Here is an 18,596-nt window from a genome sequence, read left to right as displayed (position 1 = left end):
GAGTTTGGCAGCATTGATCATATGCATAGCTAATGATTTGTGATATGACTGTACACGTAAGACAGAGTTATGAAGGAGGAACTGAGCCGGTGTGTGTTCCAGAATGATTGAAGTAATAAGAATGTCCACCATATATGTAGGAGCGTGCCCGGTTCCCTAGAGCATCTCCAACATACATTATGTTAGACATTTCTGGATTAGATTTGTGAAGCAGTACAGGAGTTCAGTACCACTGTGATAAAATCTTGCAGCTGTTCTCCTGAATCGTGACATTGATAGAACCTTTATGTATGGCAGTGAATATACGTTCCCAGTGGTCACTTGACAACTCAAGTTGTAGTTCCTTTTCCCATGCCTGACAGTCTTTCCCTGTATTAGGGAGTATAGAGGCAAAAAACCATGGAGTGGGGCCAGATGTATGCTAGAAATTTTGTGAATATTCCAGAAGAGAATGCCAGGTTGAACACGGGAACAGGCACACACAGGACAGTCAAGTCTGACTCCCATCCGTGTGTGTGTTCACCGGACCCAGCCTCCGAACTTGGAAGCTGTCATTAGCCTGGCACTGCTGTACCAATACATATTGCCTTATCGGCAATTTGCTTTTATATTCTCGTGGGTGATTGTGTAGGCAGGGCCCCGGTGCACTGCATTGCCCGGGGGCCCTTTAATGCTTATAAGATGGCACTGTCCAGGGGGATAAAACTGAGGAGTGCTAGATAAGACCTGGTATGTCCCACTAGGGTGGTGGAGGCTGAGGAGGGAGGGGAGGAGGAGAGGAAAGGAAACCCTAAAGGGAATGAAGGGTGAAAGGGGGAAGACTGATTGGGCTGCACTGGCGAATGGTTCAATGGGCTACTTGACTGGACTTGCCCCCTAGAGCTAAGGCTGCCAGCACTCCCCTGGCCGTGCTTAACTGTCTCTCTCTCTCTCAGTTCACTCACCTGCCCCTCGGCTCCACCCCAGTGATATTCCTGTGTGCTGGGGATGTAGATCCCCAGCACACGCACCGCTGAGTAAATGATAGAGGGGTGGTAACAGAGTGATCTCTGTGATCTCTAGAGGGGCTGCCTGCTGTTCTGCCATGCTGGTCAGTGACAGACACCCGAGGAGTAGAAAACCCAATTTAATTGACAGTAAGTGCATTTATATTCTGATTGCTATTCAGTTGTATGATGTTGTATGTTGTGTGCTGTGTAAGCCCCGGTTCACACTGTTGCGATCTCTGAGCAGTGCGAGTTCAGCCATATGCTTGTATGGCTGAACTTGCATTTAATCGGAAGAAAAAAGGCACACGTGCCTTTTTTTTTCCTGCAGTGGAATCGGATCGCATGGGTCTTCTCACCCATACGATCAGATTCCTGTGCGAGTTCACACAGGGCAATGTGAACTGGAAATATGGTGCGGGAACCGGTGCGATTACAGAGCCGGTTCCTGCACCGCACCAGTGTGAGCCTGGGGTAAAAGCGGAGTTCCACCAACATGGGCACTGGTGAGGCTGAAATGATGTGGACTGATAAGGCTACATTGATGGACACTGATCAGACTGCATTGATGGGCAGTGCAGTCTGTATGTCTCTGTGTGAAATTATGTCTCAAATTATTGCTGGTATATTGTTTTTGTAGCGCTGTGTGTATATATATATATATATATATATACTGTATATATATATACTGTATATATATATATATTATATATATATATATATATATATACATATATATAGTGCTTTGCGAAAGTATTCGGCCCCCTTGAACTTTTCAACCTTTTGCCACATTTCAGGCTTCAAACATAAAGATATAAAACTGTAATTTTTTGTGAAGAATTAACAACAAGTGGGACACAATCATGAAGTGGAACAAAGTTCATTGGATATTTGAAACTTTTTTAGCAAATGAAAAACTGAAAAATTGGGCGTGCAAAATTATTCAGCCCCCTTAAGTTAATACTTTGTAGCGCCACCTTTTGCTGCGATTACAGCTGTAAGTCGCTTGGGGTATGTCTCTATCAGTTTTGCACATTGAGAGACTGAAATTTTTGCCCATTCCTCCTTGCAAAACAGCTCGAGCTCAGTGAGGTTGGATGGAAAGCGTTTGTGAACAGCAGTTTTCAGGTCTTTCCACAGATTCTCAATTGGATTCAGGTCTGGACTTTGACTTGGCCATTCTAACACCTGGATATGTTTATTTGTGAACCATTCCATTGTAGATTTTGCTTTATGTTTTGGATCATTGTCTTGTTGGAAGACAAATCTCCGTCCCAGTCTCAGGTCTTTTGCAGACTCCATCAGGTTTTCTTCCAGAATGGTCCTGTATTTGGCTTCATCCATTTTCCCATCAATTTTAACCATCTTCCCTGTCCCTGCTGAAGAAAAGCAGGCTCAAACCATGATGCTGCCACCACCATGTTTGACAGTGGGGATGGTGTGTTCAGGTTGATGAGCTGTGTTGCTTTTACGCCAAACATAACGTTTTGCATTGTTGGCAAAAAGTTCGATTTTGGTTTCATCTGACCAGAGCACCTTCTTCCACATGTTTGGTGTGTCTCCCAGGTGGCTTGTGGCAAACTTTAAACAACACTTTTTATGGATATCTTTAAGAAATGGCTTTCTTCTTGCCACTCTTCCATAAAGGCCAGATTTGTGCAGTATACGACTGATTGTTGTCCTATAGACAGAGTCTCCCACCTCAGCTGTAGATCTTTGCAGTTCATCCAGAGTGATCATGGGCCTCTTGGTGTAATGTTCTGGTACCTCTGGTACCTTATTTCCACATTTCTCTCTTAATATTGCGTCCCATCTTGCTATCCAAATGGGACGCATACACCTTTAAGGGCAATGACATCATCGCCGAGCGCCGCTATGAGCGGCTATTTCAATCGCCGGCTTTCTCTCACTCATTGCTCGTTCAAACCGCATGTTCACCGCACCTTCTCTTGTGAAGCTGGAGCTGCTGGCTATTCCCTTTGCCTGAACACAACCGGAACCTCGCTGCCGATCCGTATCTCGCTACTGGATCACCTCTCACTACTGAACTTTGTTACTACTACCTATCTAGTGATAAGTACCCCACAGGGGATTCCTTACTAACATGCACTTCTACTGTCATCTACTGCATATACCAGGACTATCTCTATCTAAGCTAATTCCTATCATCAGCATAGACTGTTAGCTCTTGGGACTACCATCAACTATCCTTGCACTAGGTTACTCTGTCTTGTATACTCCATCTGCTGTCCCCTACCATCTGCATTATACTTGACATTAGAACCTATCTGCTTACTACCATCACCTAAACACTTTCCTAATACTACTCCTAGGTGCTCACCATACTATAGCCTGTCTCTCACCTATATACTCTCACATATTCTATCCCTCCATTAACATCAGATTGAGTGTATGTATATTGCATAAACAGGCTGTGCACAGTGATGAAGTCCTGAGAGTTGGATATGTTTGTTCAACAGAATCTCTACACGACTACTGAGTGTGACAATTCTGCAGCTGCAAATCCATCCACTAACAAAAACGCATGAGCGTTACACTTGGCTGCATCTCTGATCAGTCTTCTCCTTGTATGAGCTGAAAGTTTAGAGGGACGGCCAGGTCTTCGTAGATTTGCAGTGGTCTGATACTCCTTCCATTTCAATATTATCACTTGCAAAGTGCTCCTTGGGATGTTTAAAGCTTGGGAAATCTTTTTGTATCCAAATCCGGCTTTAAACTTCTCCACAACAGTATCTCGGACCTGCCTGGTGTGTTCCTTGTTCTTCACGATGCTCTCTGCGCTTTAAACTGACCTCTGAGACTATCACAGTGCAGGTGCATTTATACGGAGACTTGATTACACACAGGTGGATTCTATTTATCATCATTAGTCATTTAGGTCAACATTGGATCATTCAGAGATCCTCACTTAACTTCTGGAGAGAGTTTGCTGCACTGAAAGTAAAGGGGCTGAATAATTTTGCATGCCCAATTTTTCATTTTTTTATTTGTTAACAAAGTTTGAAATATCCAATAAATTTCGTTCAACTTCATGATTGTGTCCCACTTGTTGTTGATTCTTCACAAAAAATTACAGTTTTATATCTTTATGTTTGAAGCCTGAAATGTGGCAAAAGGTCGCAAAGTTCAAGGGGGATCTATGTACATTGCAAGGATTTTAACAAACGTTGTTGCAGATTCCTACCTTTTGTTATTTTGAAGAAATAATTGTTTGTTCCTCTGTGCTTCTGTGCTGAGTGGGTTAAATGCGAGTGGTTTCATAATTATCTGTGGCAGCTCCAGAGCACTAATGAGGGCAGCTTCTGGGCCTGCATCCCTTTAGACGTGTTCCTATCGGGAGTATCTCACCAAAAATTACATTTTTTGTTGTAGGGGATGCCAGAAATCTGATTTGTATCTTAGGCAGGCTTCTGGGAAAATTGGTGAGCCAATTACACAAGCAGGAAATTATGTTTCTGGGGTGTGTTCAGTACACATTCTGTGTACAGAACACCTCCAGGTAGCCATATTGTATTGCATTTTGAGAAAATTACAACAGCTGCAGAATGAAAAGGGAAGGTATTTTTAATAACATTCAATTACAATATGATTTGTGTCGCAATTGTATACTCTATATTGTTTTTTCTTTTTTTGCTATTTTTTTCCCTACAAAAGTGGAGTTATTCTTTAAGCAAATTAAGGTTTACATAAATGGTTAGCAGGAATGAGCCTCCAGAGAACTGTGCAGGATCCTGCAGTACACTCAATCAAAGAGTACGTCCCATAATCTTGTGGTGTAATAGGAAGCTAATAAAGCTATCTGGTTAAATTGTGAACATGTTAAAGTCTACGTGATTACCATGACTTGTTCTTGAGCTTGATGTGTCTGGCTCATACGTGGGAGCAGTAAGAAGGGATAACACCATTAGTAAGCCTATCAGGCCAGTTTTTGCTGTGTAGCCAGTGAGTGTATCCCAGTAGAAGCAGCATCAAGTGAGGATATTAAGTCCTTATGTAGGGGCCAAACAATCACTGAGTTGACAGATATAGGAAAAAAGTTAGTCACAAGGTTTGTGTGTCTGCTCAGAATGCTTCGAGCTTAGGTAGACAAAATAAGGCAAGATAATCAACACAGATAGATATAAATCTTTCAACGTTAGATTGTCAACTCTTAAAACTGTAAGAAAACTCCAAGTGGAGCAGACAGTAAAGAGATCAACATATTCAAAAATCCCACTTAATTTGCCCACGCAATGGAGCAGGAGGGGGAACATAAAAATGTGCATATTAGGAGAGGGTCTTAACAAATGAAGAGAGAAGTCCATTCATGGAAGGGTCATACACCCCTAAAACTTTGAGAGTATGCAACATGAAAGCTGGGTAATTGGCTCCCAACCTCTACGTAGAGTCAATCAGTAACACCCACAGCATAGGTATAACCCTATTGCGCAGAGAAATAGAGACAGTTAATAGAGAAGTACAACATTCTTAAGGTTTTGACTGTGTAGGCAGGGTGAGGGAGAACAAAGGGGCGGTCTTAGGGAAAGGGAATGGGACAGGTGGAGGGCAAAGGATAACAGGAAGGGAGAAGATTTCAAAGGGTGTATATGCAGCATAAATGAACAAGTCACCATTTTACACCTCATAATGGAAATTTCTCTTTATGACTGTGAAGAAATTATATATTTGTTGTTTTGCTAGACCACCATCATAATAGTCAGTGAGGGCTCATAGCCAGTCTAAACAAAACAGGTATGTGGAGACATTGGCATATGGGACCAAAATTTTAGCAACTTACATGACTTCAAAACAAAATCCATTCGAAAAACAGCAGGCATGGCTGCGGAGACTGTTCACTGAAGACCGATTGCCGATCACTGTGACGATCTGGCTGCTTATCAGTTGCTATCTATACGCATAATACATTGTAGGGTATGGGAGGTCAGGCGGAATGCAGGGTAGCGTTATCATAAATGGTTGGGCTCTTGGTGTCTGTGCTTTAAATTGAGGGAAAGAGCAAAGGGGCAGAATGAAAATTCCTAGGTGTGGCATCTTGTATAAAGATCAGAAAAACGAATGTGGGTCTAGGTGGAGTAATCGTGGTGTGCTCTTCTATGTGTGGTTCTGGAAATGGCTGTTGTAGGTGATGTTGGAGATGATGACCTACGGCGACAAATGTGGAAGTCATCGCGGACTGGGATAGCATCTATGGATGTGGCTTGTCTCAGGGTTGGAAAGCTGAAGATACTGTACCAGTCTGACAGTTCAATGAGAGGCAAGTTCAGAATTTCACAGAAGGATCGTAGGTCTTCCGGCACACGTAAGGTAACTGTACGGCCCAATGTCGATGCAGAGAGGCAGAAAGGGAATTTCCACCAATATTGGATCCCCTTGGTGCGCAGCAGATCAAGTAACCGGCGTAGATCCCACCTGTTTTGAAGAATTATAGGGGAGAGATCTTGATATTGATTTACATTTCATGATACAAAAAATTGCGACAGTCTCTTGCCCTCCGTAAAATCTCTTCTTTCAGCTTAAAGTTAACCAGGCCGCACACTACATCCCTGGGGGGGTCCGTGACTCTACCTCTGGGTTTCAGAGCTCTGTGGAGGTGTTCAAATTCTATAGGAGATTTGAGAGGTCTGCCAAGTAAATAATTAAAAATTGCTAATGTAGCCTGCATGAGCTGGTTAGCTTCACTAGATTCAGGGAGACCTCCTACCCTCAGGTTATGGCAGCGGCTTTGATTATCAAGGTTCTCTAGATGTCTCTGTAACTCTCTGAGCTGCAAAGTGTGAGCATCAGACACTTGCTGTACCTGGCAAATGTTTGAGTCAATAGCAGGCAGCGGTTTCCTCCACCTCCTCCATCTGTATGGCCATGAATTGAATGTCATTGCGTAGGTCGGATGTTGCAGCTGCTAGGGTGCACTTGATGTCTGCAGCCACCAAGCAGAGGTCACTGGGACTTAGTGGTTGATCAATGGATGATCCAGGAGCTGAGGGCCACTAGCAGTTCCCACTGGAGGAGCGAGAAGAGCTTAACGATACCTCTGTAGAGGCTGCAGCATTGTGTGGCTGCATCCAGAAAATATCAGGAATGTTGCGGCTGAGCTACGTTCCCAAGTCCCTGGGTGAGTGGGACCGGGATTGGGAAAAAGTCGATAAAGACATAGATGAACGAGTCTGGGGTGGAGGAACTTGAATGGCCTGCACAGAGTCCTGATCTCAACCTGATAGAACACCTTTGGGATGAATTAAAGTGGAGACTGCGAGCCAGGCCTTCTCGCATAACATCAATGCCTGACCTCACAAATGCGTTTCTGGAAGTATGGTCAAACATTCCCATAGACACACTCCTAAACCTTGTGAACAGCCTTCCTAGAAGAGTTGCAGCTGAAGCTGAGTGTACAAACATACAATATCACAGGAAATGAATGAAAGTAATATTTCGTACCCAAATAGTAGTACTGTATCAAAAATACCACTTTTGAATCGATCATACGATAATCTGATCATAAGTACACAGTTTTCATCTGAAATTATCCGAAAGGACAAACACAAAATTTTTTTTTATAGGATCAGGTATCGTATGAGAAAAATGTTTGTGTTTGTTCCTTCGGATAATTTCGGACGAAAGCTGTGAACTAACAATCAGATTATCATTTAATCAGTATATTTTTTGTCCGAAAATACAATACATTACATCACTTCTGAATTTATATTAGGTCGTACAAGAATGTTTGTACTTTAAGTAACCCATTTGTTTTTTTGATCTAGAGACTAGCATGCAAAAAAAAAAAAAAAAACGACAACCGTAACACAAATTAGCCAACAAAGTGATTAACAGTAACAACTAGGCATAACAGGACATTTAACATCCAGATCAGCATAAACAGTAGCAAGGCCACCTCAAGTGCAGTAGTGAGCTGTAGTAAAGTTTTATCTACCAAGTGCTGGAACTATACTGCCAGAACGCATTTATGGCAGAAATGCTAGTCCTAGACTGACTGGGTTTACACTGTCCAAAAGAATAGGACGATGGTAGCAGAGGGGGCAAGGGAACAAAGCAATCTTGCAGAATAATTTTTATAGGAAGGGCATTCCTTTGAAACAATATAAACAAACATAAAATGCTGCAACCTATAACTAGCCTTAACAGCAAGAAGCACGACGCATGTAAAAAAAAGCAAAGAAAAATTCCCAGATCAACTTCCCAACCAGCCTGAAACAAACTGAATTGTCCTGTCTAACAGTTCACGTTAGAAACAGGGGCTTAGTTTGCACACATTTGCAAATACATGCGCAAGCTTCAGAGTCCGCAACAAGGCACCTCAGTATTATCTGCAGTTCTTACTCTAAAAATTTTGAGAGCCTTCATAGTAGGATTGAGAGCACATGACATAAAACCTCCTACCAACCTAATAGATCTCTACTCACCAAGTTACTTCCCTATACCCATGTGTATTAACTTGCATTTGTGAGACAAACCAGCTTTTACTTGTTTTAGAAGTTTTGGTTTGTGTTTAAATTTGAGGCATGCCACATGGCACTGCACAAGTTAACACATTATATCTGTTTGTAATCTGAGAACTGACATTTCTTTGTGAAGAAATTACATATTACTCAATTCCTTGAACTTTCAGTCTATTGCAGGTGAGAGCTAAAGAGTAATTAGATTTGAAACCGACACAAACAGCCAGAGCAAAAACAGAGAACTCACTATGCTTGAGGAGATGTTTTTCATCACATTAGAACTCCCACATTATGATGCAACAGAGGAAATGGCAAGGCATACATTAACGCGTCCCTTAGGATAATTAAGCTAAAAATAATACATGGATATTGGGGAATCAATAGCCATGACACTACAATCTGCAGCAAAAGAGGTAGTGTTGGTGGGGAGGGGCCTGCTAATGGCGCTGGCTAGGAGAGAAGGCTGAATCACTAGGAGCGCCCATCCAACATGCTGACTTCAGCAAACACACACCCACCCTCTCCCGCACGCTGAACCCCGCCGGTCCTACCCCATCCTGCTGACTCTTGGCCGCATTACATGTCCATTCTGCCGCACCGATCGGGACCTATCGCAGGGAGGCTGAGGACGATCCGTTTGCGGTGCACGGAGGAGACCTAGGAGGAGACGCCGCAGGGACGCCGGGAGGACACGTGAGCCCAGTGCCCGGCGTGCAGGAGCCGCGGGACAGCAATTCCATCTGAGTCCTGAGCAGGGACTGGCTGTGGTCCCCGGTGGCCGGAGGAGATAGAACACGCTGCAGAGTGGACACAACCGGGAGTGAGGTTACCTGGCAACCCGAAGCCGTCCGGGAGAGGAGAGTTACTCCAAGACTAAAATCTAATAAATGGATACAATGGTGCAAGTGTAAAATTTGATGAGGGTCTGTCTTGAAGATAAGAATGAGGATACAGACTGTAGCTAAACTGTAGCTAAACTGACCATATATAAGAGAGTGCTGTAAAACTAAAAAAAAGTTAGAGACTGCCATTACCTGCCATTTCCTCAGAAAGGAACCTCTAATAACCTCTCCATTCAGGTCTTAAAAAGAAGAATCTCCACAGAGACTGAGGAAAGGGGGGACAAATAAATGAATAAATAAGCCCTTACTAAAATATCCGGAGATTTAGACACCTACACTATACACAAACCCTGAAAAAGAAAAGGGGGACAAGGAGACTGAAAAATTAAGAACAAATCAGTAAAAGATGCAGGAACAAAGTTACAAAAACTCAGTTCAAGCCCAGCATCAATTAAAAAATATATGACTACTGACATAACAGCAGAAAATAGCGAAAGACAAACATCAACAAAACCAAAACAAAATAACGAAGGTAATAAAAAGACCCGTAAAACAACAGAAAAAAGTGAAGAAAATAGTCATGATCAGTCCAAAGATAGTGTACAAATGGATAATGTGCAGGTGGATAAAAACCCTGATGTTGGAGGAGAGGCAGCGCAAAGTGTTAAAGACCAACTACCTACAAAAGATGAAAAGAAGGAAATGTTTTCTAACCTAGAACAGTCTATTAAAAAGGAAATGGTAATCCTACATGAAGATTTAGGACATATGCTAAAACGAGTAGAGGAAGTAGAAGGAAAAACAGACCTCCAAGGGAAAGATCTGAAGACGCTTAAAGAGGAAATGAAGGGTCTACAAATGGCACAAAGAAGTATACGCTACAAACTAGAAGATCAGGAAAATAGAGTTAGAAGGAAAAACTTGAGAATTAGAGGACTTCCAGAAAATGGGAGAGAGGAAAATCTAGAAAAAATGCTGGAAATAGTGTTTAACCCTCTACTCGGAAGAGAAATAACAACAAAGTTAGAAATCTAAAGAATTCACAGAGTCAGGAAACCAAAAAATTCACCAAAAGAGTCTTCGAGAGATGTTGTAGTGAGATTCCACAGATATGATGTAAATGATTGAAAAGCCGACCCCCTCTTAAATATAAAGAAGCAGAGATACAAGTATACACTGATCTTTCACAGGAGACATTGGCAAGGAAGAGAATACTTAAACCAATAATAGAAATATTGAAACAACAAAATATCCAATATTTTTGGGGGCTCCCGGCATGCCTAGGAGTCAGAAGAGAAGGGAGGATAATAAGACTGAGATTTCCAGAAGAAGTGGAGAGGAGGGGGTAGGGGGGGGCGGGGGGAGAGTGGGTAGGGAGAGGAGGGGTTAGGGGGGGCGGGGGGAGAGTGGGTGGGGAGAGGAGGGGTTAGGGGGGCGGGGGGGGGAGATTGAGAGAGGGGAGGAAGGAAAGAAGGGGGGGAAATGATCTACAACCTAGTATATCCACTCCATTTTTCTCGTCAGATAAGTTTGATTTTCTTTTTTTTCTGGGGAAGAATGTAAAGCATTTCTCAACTTTATAATTAATGACAGAAATTAGCCATGTAACATATAATATTAGAGGATTAAACTCCCCAGAAAAAAGACAGAAAATGTGAAAGAAATTAAAAATATGGAAGCTGATATAGTCTTCCTACAGGAAACCCATATCCTACACTCATCTAATATCAGGTTGTATTCAAAAGAACACCCCACTTGGTATTATGCCGACTCCACGGCAAAAAAATCAAAAGGGGTGGCCATTGGATTTGCCAGGGGAACCCACTACGTCCTGAAAGAAAGGATGGCAGACCATGAGGGAAGATTCCTTTTTTTGAAAGGGAAATTATTTTCAAGGGAGGTCACTTTGGTAAATGTTTACTGCCCAAATGATAAACCTATGGAGTACCTTGGGAAAATCTTAGATAAACTAATAGATTTCGGGAAAGGATGGGTAATATTGGCGGGAGATTTTAACTTTTGCCTAGACCCAGAAATAGACTGTACGTCGGCTGTACAGAGGGCTAGAACAACACAGTTGAAAAAGATCAAAAAGAAGTTATTCCATTGTCAATTATTGGACTCCTGGAGAGTTTTACACCCGAAGGAGCGAGACTATACGTTCTACTCTTCTGTACATAAGACATACTCAAGGATCGACTATACCATGATAGACCAGAGGGATTGAATCTGTGACAGAGGCTAAAATAGGGATCAGGACATGGTCAGACCATGCACCCGTTAAAATAAAGTTTAAATTATTAGGGGGACAAGTTAAAACAAACACCTGGAGATTAAATGAGGAATTATTGAGAGAAAAAAAATGGGGAGAAGGAATTAGAAAATAATCAGAATTATACTACCATTTTAATGAAAATGAAGAAACATCAAAAAACATACTCTGGGAGGCACACAAAGCCTACATGAGAGGGATCTTAATCTCTAAAGGGGCAAGAAGAAAAAAAGAGAGAGTAGAACATAAAGAAAAACTGATAAAAGAGATATATGACTTAGAACAAAAGCATAAAAATACACAGATAGCCGAGATCCAACACCAATTAGTAATAAAAAGAGAAGAATTAAAAGGATTACTAGAACAGGAAATCAGACAAGGGATTAAGAAAACAATCAAAGAGAACTACCACGGAAATAATAAGATCGGAAAAAAACTTGTGAAGATTATAAAAAAAAGAAAGCAATAAATTATATAGAGAAAATGAGAGATGCAAAGGGGGAAATGGTATACTCAATGACCGATATAACAAGAATATTTCAGGAATATTATGGGAAACTATATAATATCAAGGAAGCATGAGAAGAGAGGGACTTAAATAAAATAGGAAAAATTAAAAATTACTTGAAACTAGAAGCCCAAATTACTGAAGAAGAAATAAGTATAGCCCTCAAAACCACAGCCTCAGGGAAGAGTCCCGGACCAGATGGTTTAACGGTGTATTATTACAAAAGACACAAGGACCTGCTGATACCCAAATTAAAAGATTATTTTAATGGCCTAGGACAAAAGTATGGCATGAGTAAGGAAGCCCTCTTAGCATCAATTACGGTAATCCCAAAAGATGGAAAAGACGAGACTGTGTGTTCAAGTTATAGACCTATCTCGCTCTTAAATATTGATACAAAACTCTTTGCAAAAATACTGGCAACCAGAATGAAAAATCTAATGACGGAATGGGTACATAAGGACCAAGCAGGATTTATACCCGGGAGACAGGGTAGAGATAACGGGGTAAGAACCATTCTATTGATGCAGCAAATGGCTAAGAGTGGATCCCATGGATTAATATTGTCGATAGATGCTGAGAAAGCATTCGACAGAGTTAGTTGGGACTTCATGATAAGTACTTTGGAGGAATTAGGAATTGGAGAAAAAATGATGGCTTGGATAAAAACACTGTATACCCACCCCACTGCTACGGTGAGAGTAAATTGGACCCACTCGGAGCCATTTGAAATGACCAACGGAACAAGAAAGGGATGTCCTCTGTCATCGTTACTGTTCGTTCTTTCACTCGAACCCCTCTTAGCTACTATTAGGGAGAACCCAGATGTAAGAGGAGTAGAGGTGGGAGATGTAGAGCATAAGGTTGCCGCATTTGCGGACGATATATTGCTGTACATCTCCAGACCAAGGATAACCCTTCCAAACGTGATAGAAAGTTTGAAAAAGTATGGAGAATTATCTAATCTAAAAATTAATTCAGCAAAATCAGAGATTTTAAACATCAGCGTAAAAAAACAAGAAGAAGATAATTTAAAATCAGAATTATCCTTTAAGTGGAAAAAACCAGGACTAAAGTACTTAGGAATTACCCTGACAAAAAAACCTGAAAGACTTTATAAAGAAAACTATATCCCACTATTGAATGAAATTAAAAAAAGAACTTAATACGATATCACACAGACCGTTATCATGGATAGGGAGAATAAACGTAATAAAAACGGCAATTCTACCAAAAATAACATACAAATTCCAAATGTTACCTATCCTGATCCCCCAGACATATTTTAGAACCTTGAAATCTTTAATATTCAGATTCATATGGAGGAAAGGCAAACCCAGAATACAACATGCAGTATTAATAAAGGGCAAAAACCAAGGAGGCTTAGCAGTACCAGATTTCAAAAAATATTACGATGCAACACTAATTTCACGAGCAATAGAATGGGGAAAAATAAAAAGTGAAAAAAAAACTGGGTAAAAATAGAATCCACTATGAGCTGCACTCACTTAGGTAAAATTATATGGCTACCTGCACAATTTAGGAACTTGAGTTAAAGTAAACACACAATTACAATTCAAACACTTAGAATTTGGGATTTAATTCACAAAATAAATAAATGGCACTATAATTCACAGTTAATTCCTTTATTAAAAGGCACTAACTTTTTTTCACCAGGACAAGAAAAAATGGGAGGGAAGTGGATAGGAAATGAGGACACACACCTAAAAGATATTATGGACAAAGAGCAAATACACACACGAGAGGCATTAAAACAGAAAAAGGATTTTTTGAAAATCGATGAGTGGCGCTACCGCCAGTTAAAACATTTTGTGGCTTCTTTGCCAAAACCGTTAAGAAGAGGAGAGGACTTGCTCCCTTTCGAGTGAATCTGCTCCTCCGAGAAACATAAAAATAATGTATCAAACATATATAAAATATTGGTTGATATGACTGGACTGGCGGTACCGCCCTTCATCGATAAATGGGAGAGGGAATTGGGAACACGAAACAAGGATTTTCACCTGGAAAAAGGTTTAAAACTAATACACAGTTCTACAGTAGACATGAACACAGTTGAAATGAACTACAAATGTATTGCAAGATGGTATATTACACCTGATAAAGCCCATAACTACCAAAAATAAAATAAAAAAACTGCTGGAGAGGCTGTACAAAAGTGGGTACAATGGCCCATCTATGGTGGGAATGCCCAAAAATGAGTAAGTATTGGAAGGAAATCCTAGGCCTAATTAAAAACATCACGAAAATAGAAATCCCGGAAGAACCCTGGTATTGCTTATTCCACGGCATAAAAAAATCAGTAAGGCAATATAAAACGACACTGATACCCCATCTGATGAATGGCAGAAAGAAGAAGCACCAAGTATAGGAGATTGGGTACAGAGAGTAGAGAGAATAAGAACGTTGGAATATCTAAGGGAATGGGAGGAAGATGAGACAGAGGAGTGGGGTGAAGATATGGGAAGATTAGAAGGAGTTAAAAAAAACAAGAGAATATACTAAATGGAGTGGAGAATAAGAGAAGGATAACTAGTATGAAAAAAGGGAGGGAGGGAGGGAGGGAGGGAGGGAGGGAGGTGAAATAGAGGAATAACAAGGGAAGGGATATGATATATAATTGGAATATTGATGTGTTTTTTTTTTTTTTTATTGCATGTAATATATGTGTATTGTCTCTGTCCTTTTGAAAATAATAAATAAATTAAAAAAAAAAAAAAACTGCAGCAAAAACATGTGAGCCCATCATTACAAGTTAAGGCAAACAACACAGGGAAACTGTGTAATACAACAAATATGTAAAACAAATGCATTAGAAAGTGTGCAATGCTTTTAAGTTCCCATAGCCCTGTATATTATGCTGATTGAGGAAGGTATCAAAATGTTTTTTGGGTTTATCCACAACCTCAGCTAATAGCACTTAATGGTGAAGAGAGTTCCACGTTTTCACTGGTCGAATGGTAAAAAAAAAAAAAACACCTCTCAGTTTAATATTAAATCTCCTTTTACCCAATCTTTTTTTTTTTTTTTTATCAAACAGGTTCTTTATTGCATATAAGAAAGACAATGTTCAGTACAAACAAATACAGTCCAGTAGTATTCAGATCGGTACAAAACATTGTGAGGGATCTTTCACATCCCTTATCATCCTCAAGCCTTGGGGTTGATTGAAAGGTGCAATGGGCTTTTAAAAGAGAAAATTCGAAAGCTATCCCCAAGTAGGACATTGAGGTGGTGGGATCGGGTTATCACTCAAACAGTCGTAATTTTGAACAGCCGACCAATAGGGCAGTTCTCACCTTATGAACTGGACAGGTAGAGACACTGACAGTGACAATTAGGTTAAAGTTCCAAGGTACTTTTCCTCAACATGTGGACAAGAACAAGTTTAAGCTAAAAAGTGACAGCCTGATTTGGGTAAAGAAAGAGAATGAGTGGACAACATGCATTCGTCCTGTGGGTGTTAAGTTACCAAAAGGGGCCGAGGCTACCTTCACCCTAACTGATGAATTAAGGAACGATGGTTGGTTAACCCAAGGGGCAGTAAAAACGCTGTCAGATCTGTGGGAAGTTCCTTTGACCAGGGGAAACCCAGGGCAGATTTAAGGAAAAACAGTACTTGTTATGTGGGAATGAAAATTATGGTCTGCAGAGTGGTTCTAAGGTGATTGAACAGACGAGACAGAAAGGAGAAATACTGTCAGATGGGCCTGGGGATACTAAAGCTGTATTAGTAAGTGGGAGGTACTTACCCCGTTTTCTTTCCCTCTAACAGATTGTTGGCACTATAGATACAACTCACCCATGGTCTTCTAACTCCTATGTGAATCTATTGGCAAGATATGCAAAAACGTCAAACAACTCAGACTGCTGGATTTGTGGAGCAATTGCATTCAGCGAGGGAAGCAGCTATCCTTATGTTGGAGTGCCTTGGACATTAGAGGATCTAAAAACTTATAACAAAACAGGATTTGGATGGTATCGAGAGGTTGGGCAGCCTAGCTCAATGGACAGTATATACATTGTCAATCGTCCACAAGAAGGAGCTGTGTGCATCAGTTCTCATGACAACGGAATTAATGCTTTAAAATTGGGACAATCAAACTGTACAGTTGCTTGGTTGAAGGGGTGCGGTAACGACCAGAATTGTGCAATGGCTGTTGATGACTCCAGTCCGGTAATTGCAACAGTTCGTATAACCCCTCCCCCCCGGTCCAATCGAACTGATGACTTTTCCCTTTCTATCTTACCTCTTGGATACATGCTTTAACAAGGTTCTAGATGATAGTTATAATGTTCTTCCTAGGGGCGTGTTTTTCTTATGTGGGAATTGGGCCTACCCATGGCTACCAACTAGCTGGGAAGGAGAATATTACCTTGGCTCCATCGTCCCTGCAATAAGGCGAAGAGAGATTTTTCCAGGGGAGTTTATCAGAAACAAAAGATGGAACTCATTTATCGGAACACATGAGGGTAATTCAGGAGTTCTTATCCCTAACTGGGGGGGTATACTGGTCATTGAACTGGATAGATGCCTTAAAAAACCTACTGAATGAAGCCCTAAATGCCACGGTGGACTCTATTTTAAAGCTATCCCAGGAACAAGTGCAAATAAGAGCCTTGGCTCTTCAGAACAGACTGGCATTGGATTATGTTCTGGCTTCAAAAGGGGGTGTATGTGCTTTAGTCGGGACTGAGTGCTGCACATATATTGTGAATAATTCTGAGACAATAACTCATGATTAGCGATTAGCCGAACACCCCCCGATTCAGTTCGCACCAGAACACTGCAAACAGAGGAAGTTAGTTCGAACAAACAAACTCCATTGAAGTCTATTGGACTTGAACGTCAAAAATCAAACTGCCTCACTTTGAAGGCTTAAATGCAAATTATTGCCCCAAAAAAGTGTATGGGGGTCCGGGTAGCAATGCAAAAAAAGTTTTTAAAAGCAATCGTTTTTAAAGGAGCAGTGATTTACTGATTATAATGAGGCTTAAAGTGAAACTATAAAAATTAAAAATTCCTTCAAATATCGTGAAATGTAGCCTGCTGCAGCAATTCTGACATTTCTAAAGGAAAAAATGTCATATACAAATTTCAAATGGCATGTACTTGTGCAGAAAAATTAGGCCTTGGTCGTTGGTGGTGCCTGAACACTGTAGCCCCTCGCAGTCACTCTTGCTGGGTGCAGGGATGGGCCCTGCTGCTAAAAATTCCATACAAATTTTGAAATCGCATGTACTTGTCATACAGCTGCAAAAATATTGGTGCCTGAACACCGTAACCAACCCCTCAAAGCTACTCTTGCTGGGCACAGGAATGGGACCTGCTGGTAAGAATTCCATACAAGTTTGAAATCGCATGTACTTGTCATACAGGTTCCAAAAATTGGGCCTTTGGTTTTGGTGGTGCCTGAAAGCCGTAACCAACCCCTCACAGTAACTCTTGCTGGGCGCAGGAATGGGACCTGCTGGTAAGAATTCCATACAAATTTAAAATTGCATGTACTTGTCATACAGGTTCCAAAAATTGGGACTATGATGTTGGTGGTGCCTGAACACCGTAACCAACCCCTTTACAGTTACTCTTGCTGGGTGCAGGAACAGGACCTGCTGGTAAGAATTCCATACAAATTTGGAATCGCATGTACTTGTCATACAGGTGCCAAAAATTGGGCCTTTGCTGTTGGTGGTGCCTGAACATCGTAACCCCTAACAGTTACTCTTGCTGGTCACAGGGCACAGGGACAGGGCCTGCTGTTAAAAATTACATTTGAAATTTAAATTGTATGCACCGGTCATACAAGTGCAGAAAAATTAGACCTTGAGGGTTGGTAGTGACCTAAGTCAAAAACATTGTTGGAAGCTAGCAGAATCACGGTTGAAGAATAGGATAGGCAGCATACGCAGTCTTCAAGGGATGGCAGACCCCTAGCAAATTCAATCAGTTACATCAGTATCAGGGGCTTGATAACTGTTTGTTGATCCAGGACTGGTTCATTTTGATAAAAGTCAGCTGGTCAACAGAGTCTGTGGACAGACACACCTTTTGTCCATCACAAAACCTCCAGCAGCACTGAACATCCATTTGTAAAGCACGCTGGAAGCAGGACAGGCCAGTAGTTCCATTGCATATTGAGCAAGTTCTGGCCAGTGGTCCATCCTCAAGACCCAGTAACCCAGTGGATGTTCAGCTGGAAAGTCTGCTCTTGCACCTAGATAATCATGCACCATATGATGGAGACGCTGCCGATGGTTGCTTAAACCTAACAGCCCTGGGTGCTGCTGAGGACTAAAGAACTGTTTAAAGGCATTGGTCAGCCGGCTGCCTTCTCCACCGCTCCTCCTTTGGCTGAACGATGCCTCAGAAACACGACCAGAGAATGTTAACCTCCCAGTGTTTGGAAAGGTGGTACACACATTTTTATTCAAGGCCTCCTCAAGATGTTTCATCCTCTGCTCCCTCTGTGAAGGCAGGATGAGCTCTGCAAG

The sequence above is a fragment of the Pelophylax lessonae genome (genome assembly GCF_965119305.1).
Source record: "Pelophylax lessonae genome assembly, chromosome: 3".
NCBI lineage: Eukaryota > Metazoa > Chordata > Amphibia > Anura > Ranidae > Pelophylax > Pelophylax lessonae.
Note: the sequence above shows the minus strand (reverse complement) of the source record.